Source organism: Zootermopsis nevadensis, unplaced genomic scaffold (genome assembly GCF_977971745.1).
Source record: "Zootermopsis nevadensis isolate Lab colony 2312 unplaced genomic scaffold, Znev_1.0 Znev_ptg000023l, whole genome shotgun sequence".
In the NCBI taxonomy this organism is placed as follows: domain Eukaryota; kingdom Metazoa; phylum Arthropoda; class Insecta; order Blattodea; family Termopsidae; genus Zootermopsis; species Zootermopsis nevadensis.
Window position 1 is genome coordinate 5,708,691 of NW_028259155.1, and position 13,000 is coordinate 5,721,690.

The 13,000-nt window shown below is 36.0% G+C and overlaps 1 protein-coding gene across 24 annotated transcripts in view; it reads right to left on the bottom strand.

Annotated features, from left to right (window-relative positions):
* Nucleotides 1-13,000, bottom strand: part of PMCA (plasma membrane calcium-transporting ATPase 3) — a 287,318-nt gene that overhangs the window by 93,238 nt on the left and 181,080 nt on the right. The window contains exon 1 of one of the 24 annotated variants that reach the window (XM_087354416.1): nucleotides 5,501-5,660. The exons of the other annotated variants lie outside the window; for them this stretch is intronic. The gene's annotated coding sequence lies outside the window, so the exon portion shown is untranslated. Of the gene's footprint in view, nucleotides 1-5,500; nucleotides 5,661-13,000 lie in introns of those variants that run through there. 24 annotated transcript variants of the gene reach the window in all.

Genomic DNA, 13,000 nt, shown 5'->3' on the forward strand with positions numbered 1-13,000 from the left:
AAGTAATTGTACTTCTCTCGGGTCGACAACCCCAGAAGGTTTTGTCACATTATGAATAAACTCTGGAATGTTTCGACGTAAATAATTTTCAGAAACACATTAAGAATTACGACTGCAGCCAAATCTGAAAGTGTGTATTAAATTCTTGTTCATGTTACGAATTTTAATATCCAATTACACACACCTTTTTCACTTTCGATTATTCTCGATTTATACTTCATAACTTAACATTTACATTTTCTTTAAGTTTCACGTTCTTCTCAAACTGTCATTCCACAGAACTACTCTATGTCAAGGCAAATTTTTTAACGTAATTGTACAAATTTATATAATAATATTGAAACCTAGGAAACGCCTATCAAAAGAGCAAGTAATATCTTACGAAAGTAACATTTCATTCACCAGCACTCAAAAAAGAATTCAGATGTGGGTAAAAACTTTTCTTCCAAAAGCTTTCATTTGTCCAAACACCTTCAGAATCCGAATCGGACGCTATTAAATATTACGGTAATAACAGTGCACAAATTATCAACAAATTCGTACCATCAAATGAAACACTCACCAGTGTCAGAGAGAGTGTGGGAACTTCGATTACTCGATACTCTCGTAACAGAACAATCGAAAGTCAAATTTCGCTCCTTATGGAAAGACTGCAAGTCTCCACTGTCAAAACCCAGGCAATTTATCGTCTCACCAACTATCGATGTTAGAATCGAGCTGCCACATGCAATTACAATTAGTAACTACTGGTTTCTCGCACTCTCTCGCCATAACAAATTCCTAGACGGCCTAGAAGCGATTCTGGACAAGCAATGACCGGTGAGGTCTCCACCTTAAATAACCTTTAGATTTGCAAGCGTTCGACTTAGTCACATTCCAGACGGTCAGGGGTCAACTGGATTGTGATAAGCGTTCACTAAATATATGACGTCATAACACAGATAAGCGCTAGCAACATAAACCATGCATGAATGCACCAAGTCTCAAGTATTCGTCACTTATTCAATACATGCGGAAATTCACTTCTAATTCAAATTACGCAGATATTAAAAAAATAAAAATATATTGAAACGTTTGTTATGATAATCAATAATTCACGAAAGAACACTTAGAAGCATTGAATGGAACCACGTGTTTAATGAGAGTGTCAAATGGGAAATTATGATGAGATTACGCCACAGTAAAGGAACAAAAATGTTTACCTGTATTTTATTTTCTAAAACAGACATCCACATTGCGCAGTCGCAAAATTCTTTTAATGGTACGAATGCCAACTCGAAAATTAATACAAACATTAACGCTTCTTTAAGCTACATTTCAAAATAAGTTACTATTTACAAGCAATCATACACTGTAGGGCAGTGGTATTCAACCTGGAGTATGCGTACCCCCGGGGGTACGCGAAGACATCTTAGGGGGTACGTGAAATTTAAAAGTATATATATATATATATATATATATATATATATATATATTATTTTATGATAAACACTGAATAATCAGTAATGTAATTAATTTAATTTATTTTAGATGTAGATTATATACTATGTATAACTTGAATTATACACCAACAATTTTGGGGGTACAAAGTTGAAGAGAAATTATATCTGGGGGTACGCGAACAAAAAAGATTGAATACCACTGCTGTAGGGAATTAATATAATCACAGAAAATATGTACATGCCCCAAAACATTTCCTTTAGAAACATTTTCACAACTTTAACAAAGACGGTATACAGTGATACTTCAGGTTCTCAAGGCGAGTATGAAGACGTATTCTTCTAAGAAGGTATTATTCTACATCAGAATTATTCAAATTTCCAAACAATTATTTTTCCAACAACAAATTTATTCTGATTTTAATTCGCTATTTAGGTTACACCCGAGTAATTTGACATTTCTGAAGGAGAACGTCATCAGATGATTCACTCGTGACTAAGAACGTATTATGTTCCTACCAAGTATTATTACAGTTATTTAACTTTCAAATTGAAGAAATTAGCATAACCACTGAACACGAGAATCAGCTTATCCACACACAACTCTCAGATTTCCTGATGCCATATCTGATTTTCATAAGATAAAAATAAGACAAAAACCAAACAAAAAACACTAATGAATCTACTATTTACAAGGAAACTGAAGTGATATTTCTCTCATGGCGTGGTGTTCAAATATGTTTTTTAAACTTAGCAAGAAACTCAAAACCTATTTTATTGAAGACAAATTGATGCAGCCGTTCAACAACGCTACGATTAGCATCACACTCTCAAATATTCAGAAGGATTCCTTACGTAGGGGATCAGCCCACTGCAACGCCTCTAATAACTATAGGACAAACACGAAGCGGGATTCGAACCTACGATATACAGTTTTCGTAGCTTAAACAACTGTACAACTGTGATCAGCGGAATTGTAAACACATAACTGGCATTAAAATCTATACTCCAGGCCAGTGGTATTAAACCTGGGGTACGCGAAGACATCTTAGGAGGTACGTGAAATTTAAAAAAAAAATATTTTATGATAAACACTGAATAATCAGTAATGAAATTTATTTTAGATGTAGATTATATACTATGTATAACTTGAATTATACTCCAACAACTTTGTGGGTACAAAGTTGAAGAGAAATTATATCTGGGGGTACGCGAAGACATCTTAGGGGGTACGTGAAATTTTAAAAAATATATATTATTTTACGATAAACACTGAATAATCAGTAATGTAATTTATTTAATTTATTTTAGATGTAGATTATATACTATGTATAACTTGAATTATACTCCAACAACTTTGGGGGTACAAAGTTGAAGAGAAATTATATCTGGGGGGTACGCAAACAAAGAAAGGTTGAAAACCACTGCTCCAGACAGTAACAGACTCATAGCAACACTTCAAGGATTTTTAAAATTAAAATTTCATAACTGCATAAAGGTTAATAATGATCCCCATTGTGCAAAATAGAACGGGTTCAAAAGAAGAAGTTTCAAAATTACGTTTCAATCTTATCGAAATATCGCTTAGTCACCTGGTGTTCAGTTTCTGCACCTCCCTACACACACAAAAAGAACATCGAGGTAAGCGAACAGCCATCTGATGTTTGTGTTCTTCCGAACACAGACCGAGCTAGACAGACATTATTCATTTCGTGTTCTGTGTTCTTCTCGGAACATAAATCAAGCCAGCGCTTTGTCATTTAGTGCTTCGTTCTTCAAAGTACAGTTCCCTCTTTTAACGGGCGTGGGGGGGAAATGCGACAAAAGTAGAACGAAGTACAGACGATAACGTCACTAAGACAGATCGGGTTTGCATTCCCTTTTTTGGGCATAAACAAGATTTGAATCCCAGGCTTCGCCGACGGCACAGTGGCCTTGTTCCTGTATGCATGCGTCCAACTGCATTCTATTTACACAACTCGTATGCAAGGTCAATTATCACATAATTTTTTTTTATGTTTTGGAGATTTATGATCACTAACTTGCATCTAATCCAGTCACACATCTAAATATCTCTAATTACGTTATATGACGAACTTCCTGAGGTTTTGATAATCTTCCCGTCAACGTAAGACAATTATGAACCCCTATTAAACACACTCATTCTTTCAAAAACTTGTTCAGACGTTGTGTGTCCACCATATTAAAAAATAAATACGAGTACAAAACACGCAAAGCGAAGTAAGGTGAAAATCCATCGGTGCTAACCTAACCTATTATTATTTATTTATTTAGTGTTCTGTCTGACGACAGGTCCATATGAACAGGATCCTTCGATCCTTTTCTCGGACTGGGACCTGTTCATATACGTTCTTGGCAGATGATCCAGAAGTGGTTTGCCATTGCCTTCTTCTGTGTGTGAATGGAGTAATTGTTGGGATGCCACGGAGAAACCGGGGAAGCCCCCGGAGGAAAACTCCGTGTTGCCTAGACCACGGCCTTGCCCAACCGCCGGGAATCGAACCCGAGACCCCAGGATTACAAGGCCACCGTGGCTTATAACCTAACCTATGCCTACAGTAATTTCAATAGTTTTATTGGTACTGAAATCACAGTCTGTTGAAGGTGTCAACAATTAAACTTCAACGAAAGTTACAACACCAGACAACTAAATAAATAATCTGGTCGCCACATTACAAACTTCAAAATTGATAAATTATTTCTATGTGACAATTAAATACACTTGCAAATATGAATGCTCTTAACACTTCCTTGTGACGTTCAACAAAACTTAAAAAGGTGGGGGAGACGCGGCTAGCAACCTGAGGGCACTGACCCGTCTTAACACTCGTTGCTAACAACAATCACATTACGAGAACATGCGACACAGATATCGATCTTAGCGTTACAATCGACTACGTGCAGTAAGGCAGGATACGGTTAACATGCGACTATAACAACATATGAAGTATTTGAGAATGTGTTACGCTTCAGAATGTCTCCTGCTCTCATAATGACGAAATGTCCAACTCATAACTGAGGAACGGCACTGATTTTTTCAAGTCTCGCATCTCTCGAATAAGACTCGAACATTCCATATAGGCTTTTGGTTTAAACCTGTGGACGCTCCGTCTAGGGGGCACATGCGAATCCCAAAGTTTAAAACCTGACGAATTTTTGCCCAAAAAACCAATTCTACATACAAAAACATTTATTCTTACAAGAGAGTTTCTGAATGTGCTATCTTAAATAAATGATATGACGTAACAGTAATTAAAAGTCAGTGAAAAGTCTCTTATTAAGAACTATGTATAATTTTTACATTTATTAAATACAATTAATTTCGTATTTTTTTGTTTATTCTACGATTAAATGGCTGTAACGGTATTATGTTATTGCTGTAATTATGAAGTACTAAAGTTTTCCCAGAACTTTGTTCTTTAATACCCTCAAACTATGCCTAAATATTTTTTTTACAGAATGGGAAACCAAGCGTTATTGACACACACAAAAAGGAAATATTATTTTATTCTTAGCCAGGTAAAATACCAAAAACTACGAAATGTCTACTACGATGTAAGCCACTATTACTTTTAGTTGTATGCCACTCCACGAAAATTCTGAACGATAAATCAGAAATCATAAGGAAGGAACCAGTCATGGCCTATTTTAAGACAATTTCCCAAAACTCTATAAGGACTGAAGATAAGCATGATGAACTTTATTCAAGGGCAGGACGACTCCTAGTCGAGACTCGAACTGGGAACTTCCGAGTGCGAAGAAACAATTTGTATTACTGGGTGGGGAAAATTAAGTATAATTATCTCGTCGCCTATTCAATGCATAACACAGTGTAATATACCATCGCCACAACCGATATGAAGCAACAACACTTACTACGCCGTGACGTTTGATGAAATGATCCTAATATAGCAATCTCAGCAGTTATCAGGATAAAAACCAGGTCATTGTCCGAGAATCTCGCTAAATATGCTACAAAGAGAGATGTGTAACAGATAAACTGTAGGGGGAAAAAATCTTTATATTAATCTAAGACCTACCAGTTTCTTTCAGCCAACCACACATTTCACGTTAGCGAATATAACAAACGATGTTCAGACTATGAATATAACACAATATACAAGCAAACACTTTCTTCTATAAGTTTTTATCCACATTCTCACTCAGGCTTAACATTCTCCGCCATTATCACAAAGCTTAATAAACGAGAAATATTAAAACACGGGCAATCGACAGACTTCCGACTCAAGTATCGATAGCCACTCGACTTGAGCAGTTTCAACGAACGGAAGTCACGTCTTGGATGCCAGCGCTATTGTATCAACTGCGGAAGTCGAGTGAACGAGATACTGAGGTCATTTCTCCGGATCTGAACAAAGCTGCTTACACCTGCAAGATAAAATGCTCAGCTTCGAGGCTAAATCGTGGGTTTCCTCAGATAATGCATGGGAACGCCTGAGTAGTGCCTCATAGCAGATCGAGACTTTCTAAACGGGTAAACAACCCCCAAGGCTTGAACAGAACAATACAACACAAAACCAATAATCAACTCGAAGATTATAAAATCCCTGATAGATCTGAAACATTAAAGCCAGGTTCACTCATAAGTAAACCCTTCAACAAGACAGTGTGGCGGGTTCTAAGTTCTTAGACTTTGGTCAAGGAAAAAAATATGAAGATCTAAATAATATAATTCGATTGGGAGTGTTTCCTTAAAAAAATAACGAATTAAGTTAGTGGGAATCTGTAGTCCTAAATATACAAATATCAACTCATTTATTCATACTAAATTAGAAGTAACACACGCATTACGAGAACACAGTCACTTTTAAGTACGATTTGAAGTTCTAACAACTTTTCGTGGTATGTTTCGACTTCAGTTCTCTTTAGACAACTAAGAGAAATTTCCAGGCGTTGTATAAAATTATTCCAAAAAAAAAATAACAAAAAACATGACCTTTACTCGTACTGGCGACTGGATTACAGAAATGTTATCAATCTTAGAGGTGGTTAGAATATGAACAAGCAAATGCGATGCAGAACAAAAATAACAGGTAATCGATAACGTTCCACGACACGAAATGCCTCGATTAATGTTAGGGGAAATACATTAACAATGGCGACTTTTCTGGAAACAAATATGACGTCACGATATGAACTTAAAAATAAATACGCATTAATACATAAGATACCTGTTTATAACGGTGATTATTAAACCTATTGAAGGCTACTACAAGGGAATAAATTACATTTGTGATTAAATTAGAACCAAGTTAAGTTTTTAATACGGTTATAATCGACAGTCTTACGTTTTCGATCTATCGATATCATGGCATTACACATGCGCATATAGACAGTTTATTTTTCGCTTAACGCAATGACACAACCCCCCCTCACCCCAGGCGATGAAATTCGATGGTATCGCAGTGTAATGACATTGTGACGTCACGGGAACAATTACAAAAAAAACATTCAGAATGAATGAAATGGCGATAGTATTTTGTCACTGATCACATTTCTCTACGTGTTTAATATCAAGCGTGTGATGGCTACTGACATGTTTATGGGCTGGTACATTATTGTTACCGACATTACAAATTCTGAAGAAAAAAAAGTGACATTGGAACCACGGTTCCGGAGAATTTGACGTAAATACGTCTATACGGAAAGGAAGTTTATATATTGGCTTTATTCTAAATATTTCCTTTATACATGCTTTACAATTGCGTAAAGTTTGATTAAGACATTGCTTATTTAACTTGAATTAGTTACGCTTAAGATGGGTCTGTGGTAGCTGAATGTAATGTAAGGTATGGTAAGGTATGGTAAGGTAAGGTAAGGTAAGGTAATGTAATGTTTTATAGGTAACAACAATGCTGAGTAAACAGATGAGGTTTCCTAAGTAACATAATAATGAAGTTACACTTTTTCGTAACACATTTTTGCCGAATGACACTGACCCTAAAATATAGACGTATTTACGTCAAAAATACCACGCTACAGTTAATTGGAGACTCTTGGTGGCAGAGTTGTATTCTAAAGCACATTAAAGTATATTAATTTCACTGTAATTCCCAGAACAAAGATAAGAATACACTAATAAATACATACCTTGGCGCCAATAATATTACACTTACAGGTTAATGACAGACTTTTTGTGCAAATCTTTAGAAGGGCCCAGCATAAAATATTTAACCCCTTACCTCAAAGCCGTTTAGGGTAGGCACTGGTATTATGAAATACGTCTCCCTGGATGTTTCATGACATCCAAGTATATACCGTACACTAACGATCCAAGGATTGATAGTTCCGATACTTGTGACGAAAATTCATTGTCTGAACATCTGTAAGGTATCAATGCAACACCATATAATTAGCACGGAATCCAAAAAAATCCGAAATGTTTAAATTATATGTAAGGCCGTTGACTCAGAACACACCCCAGGGTTCATGAACATCTAAAAATAACTGGTGGGCAATGTTCTTGGCTGAAGAAGTCTTATTTTCGGTCGTAGTGGGGTGCATCAAGGAAGCATTCGTCCTGCGCTGACTCACAATGTTTTCGTTCTTTAATGTTACGATGGGGTGAGACTCTGCAGAATGAATATGTAGCAACTGTTGAATGACAACGACAGAGGGACTTGGAAAAGAAACTTGTTCCTGTGCTATTTTATCCACCACAGGTCCCATGTGGTCTACTCTGGAAGCGAACCCGGGCTTCCATAATGAATGACTAACCATCTGAGCTATGGCATGGTCCATCACTATACCTTACCTCCTCCATATTGCAGGAAAAAATAAATACTGCGCATTAGTATGAAAAAAAAAATTCTGCGTATAATTTCAAATTTAGTTTAGGTGATAAAATATAAAAAATATGATACTCAATGTTATACACTTTACATAAAATATGCAATAAAATAAATATACATTACAATTTAGAATCTCTAATGAGAAAACGAAATTGCAGAACAGAATGGAAACAGAACAGACTATCACTGTCGTGCAAATTGATGATTAAAATTCAGGAGTCAATCTGTCAAGAAACGCGTCCAATGGCCACATATTGGACTTCCCTACACTCACACACAAACCATTTGTTTACGATATCAAGTACTGTTGATGGTATTACAAAGTCCGGAAGGCCAACACACATTTACATTCATTATTTCCTTAATTTTTTATTCTAATCCTGTTTTTAGACTATTATCGCCATCTATTCTGGGTTATTTATTTATTTATTTATTCATTAATTTCTACCGCCTTTGGGAAATGCAGTTTGCCTAGTGGTTAAACCGGATATGACCTAACTGTAGATCCTATAAACACGTCAAATTACGAACTTAAATAAATTTGTCTTTCCATCCGTGCTACAGCATAGAAATACATCAAAGTATACACTCATACTGCATACTCATTATCTAAGTCCGGACAAAGTTCAAGCTGATTACACGTCTCAGAAAACACATAGATTTCTGCTCCTAAATGTACCTCAGAAACCACAAAACTTATCAAAATTCACTCAAACACAAGAAATAAAGGAGCTTATACCAGGTCGATCAATACTACATCGTGTCGCATTAAATATGATCGTAGATATTTTCCTGGAATTCAGTAAAACTGCGTGGAATTACGACAAACCAGCGGTACAATCACTCGCTGACAACGGGACGCTACAAAAGATTAAAAAATTCCATGCAGATATTCAATATAAATGTGCAAATATGATCTGATGTACTCACGGCGGTGAGTACGAAGATGGCTGTCTACGTGGCATACATGTGAGTCGCCATTTCGTGACAGACTGTAAAACTCAAAATGGCTGTCTTCTTGGTCGTAGCGCCGTAAGTTTACAGATGTTTCAGAGGTCCTTGCTCATCAACGCGATGGAATAAGCAGAGAGCGAAGAATCGGTATGAGATATAAGAAGAAACCAGTCAATTATCTGTACAAAACATTCAAAAAAAGAACAATACTGGACACACGTGAAGCCTGCGAGAATCTAGATCAGAGGAAAAAATATCCAAACGCAAATTTTTGCGCAACTAAGGAATATAAGACGCTGAAATGCCACAGTGAACAAGCATACAGAGTAAATAAATAAATAAATATATATTATCCAGAAACTGTACAGTTCAGTATGTATTAACATTGAAATCGAAGACTGCATTTCTTTAACACGCAATGTCGTCAGAGAACTATCAATGTTAAGTCCACTTTGTCTAAAGGTTCAGCACACACTCAAACAAAACTTTGGCCCAAAAGTCAACATTTCAATATCATTCAATAGTTTAAGGGAAAAGAGAGAGAGAGAAAATCACGTGATCAACTCCCGTTCAATAAGACTGTCATTTGTTTCATTTCTCCGACTTCTACGCTGGCCTTTAATATATGGGTAAGACGAATACGGAATTTTATCAAGGATACGTAAGACTTTTATTCACAAGGTAAAAACAGTTCTGTGATACTGCGCACTGAGAAAACAACATTTAAATAAATATAAAAAAATTTTAAGTTCTGTACCTTGAAGGTGTTGTTTGAAACTATAATTTAAATGATTGTGTTATCACCTTCGCTGTACTGTCTGAGATTTCTCTGATGAAATTTACTGTATTCATCCAAACAAATAAAGTAAAGATACAAATTAGAAACACGTAAAGGCACACATTTTACATGTGCAAGAAAGATCTGTGGTTTAAACAACCGGTCCCTTCAAACGATTCACGTGAAATATATTTTATAGCACTTTAAAGAATTTCCAACAGATTAACACAACATATACTTCAAAATACATGCATATATCGGGACTTTAACTTATAAACGTGGCCTTGGCATCAATGCGAGTCCCATGCCCTTCCGATTAGTCACCATGTAATCATCTCAGACCAAAGTTTTTAATTTGAAAGTCCAGTTTTGATAAATACGTCTCAATTTAAGACAGATGACAAAGTTAACGAGAGTGAAATTCCGATAACAATCGATCTTTCAGAGCAACAGAAACAATCAGTTACTACACCTTTTCACAGACGATGGGGCTACGTGCCTAAAGGCTCTGGAGTTTCCGCAGTGACTAGGAAGGACTCATCTGTCGGAAAAGATTCCACAAAAGCCGTACACAGAGAAACAGAATCCCACCGCTAGACTTAACCTATGCCAGATCGATCATTTACCCAGGAGAATCATCATTACTCGAAAAACCCTTTAAGACAGCCTTTTGTCCCCGAAGAAAATATCTAGAAGAGGATAATTTAAGATGAGACAACGGCGACAAAACATATGCTAGTATCGGCTGATTAACTCTACTGCATGATATCATATCATAAGTCAAACACATGTGATAATCATATGAGATTAAAATGTTCATTTTCCCCTTTCTATGTATAAGTTCCAGATTGTGTGGGGTATCAGTCACCTGAAAATTTCAGTGTTTTAAATACGCGATCGCTTTTCCAATCATGCTAATTTCGAAAAGACAATTTTCGTACAACGTCTCGAGAAATGACTACAGCACGAAACAGATGTGAAGAGATAAGAGGTAAAGGTGCCTAATGAACATCAGGCTGGGTCTTCACTGATAAAGTTTTAAGAAGCTTAAGTTTACCGATTCTGAGACGTCTGCTGCCTCAATCGTCATTGTACTGATGTAACAAGTACCTCTAAAACGTCAACAAATTTCTACCATGCCACACGACGCTACAACCCAATAGACAGCCATTTTGTTTTACAGTCTATCACGAAATTGCGATGCAAACTTAACCTACTAGATATAGTCAGACAATTAGAATCCATGAGAATAATTTATATATATCAAATTAATCATTCTTATTGCCCTAGTTACTGTGAGTTTGAAGTTATTGTGAAGACGTTTCGACACTTCAGATTTTTAAACTCTCGAGAATAACATGAATCTCAATTGTGGCTGAAATACAACGCGTGGGTTATCGTTCCAAAAACTGACAATCTCAAATGGCAACTCGGAATGCACTGATGAGGCACTACAACTCCGAGTGGCCCATCACAGAACATGGACAACCAACCTAAGAAACGTTTTCACAACTCATAAAAGTCATTAACATAAATTCATATTGGTATCTTTGTTCAACACACGTCTGGCAAAAATAATTGTAGTTAATTAAAGTTCTATAAAAGCCACACACTGACAAGTACAAAGAAATTACGAATGAATCGAATAATGACGCCAGTCTTGTTATACAGAGCGTACACAGGCAATGCAACCACAAACCGCGACTAGGACACGAAGTCATACAAGTTACGCGACTGAATTACACTGACGTAAGCAACTACAGCATACATGAGACTCTCGGTGCTCAAATAAAATCGCCAAAGATTGTATGTTTATTCTCTGATAGAACATTCTTAAACTAAACAGACTGTACCTGACGGGTACAAACTGTTTTGTTTATGTTAGGACTGAAGTAAGAATAAACAGACTTTAAAAGCTACAACTTACGAGGCCTAACGGTTAGGGCATTTGTGGTGTACTAAGAGAGCTCGCCGCGGTCCCAACACACAGGTGTACCTACCTGGGCGAATTTCTTAAAAATTTAACTGAAAATCCAGTTCTACATTCATGGGAGTTGCAATTTTGGCATTGAACTCAATAGCTTGAAACAAAAATTTGAGTTAAAAGAGTTGTAACATCATCCTCAAATAATAATGACCAAACTTCCCTTTAAGAGTTTTCTGACTAAAATTTTGTACGCAGTTCACATTTCCCCCATTTGAGCTATATGCTCCGATACGTAAACAATGTCCAACATAAAGATGACGTTTCAGAGGTCCTTGCTTCCTCCATAAACCCAGAAGACAGCTATCTTCAGACTCATCGCCGTGAAAACCTTAAATCCTCCAATGTCCAACATAATCTTTTATATCCAATCTTTCATTATTATTAAAACATACGTATATTTACAGATATTATAGTTGCAGAAATTACAATAATTTTAAATTGGCCTTAATGCTACTTTAATTGCTTAAAAAACAAACATTAGAGTCACACCGTAAAATATCAAACCGGTAACTGTAACCCATTCCATCAGCATTATTCAACGTTTACAGGTATCAAAAACAAACATACAATGTATTACAAGGATATGTGCTACTCCAGTCCAAGGCATCTTGCGTACACTTCTGCCAATCAAATCATTATCAACGCTTACTGACATATCGACAAGAAAAACTGGAATTCAACCTTTTTTGTTCGCGTACCCCCAGATATAATTTCTCTTCAACTTTGTACCCCCAAAGTTGTTGGTGTATAATTCAAGTTATACATAGTATATAATCTAGATCTAAAATAAATTAAATAAATTACATTACTGATTATTCAGAGTTTATCATAAAATAATATTTTTTTTAAAATTTCACGTACCCCCTAAGATGTCTTCGCGTACCCCCAGATATAATTTCTCTTCTACTTTGTACCCCCAAAGTTGTTGGTGTATAATTCAAGTTATACATAGTATATAATCTACATCTAAAATAAATTAAATAAATTACATTACGGATTATTCAGTGTT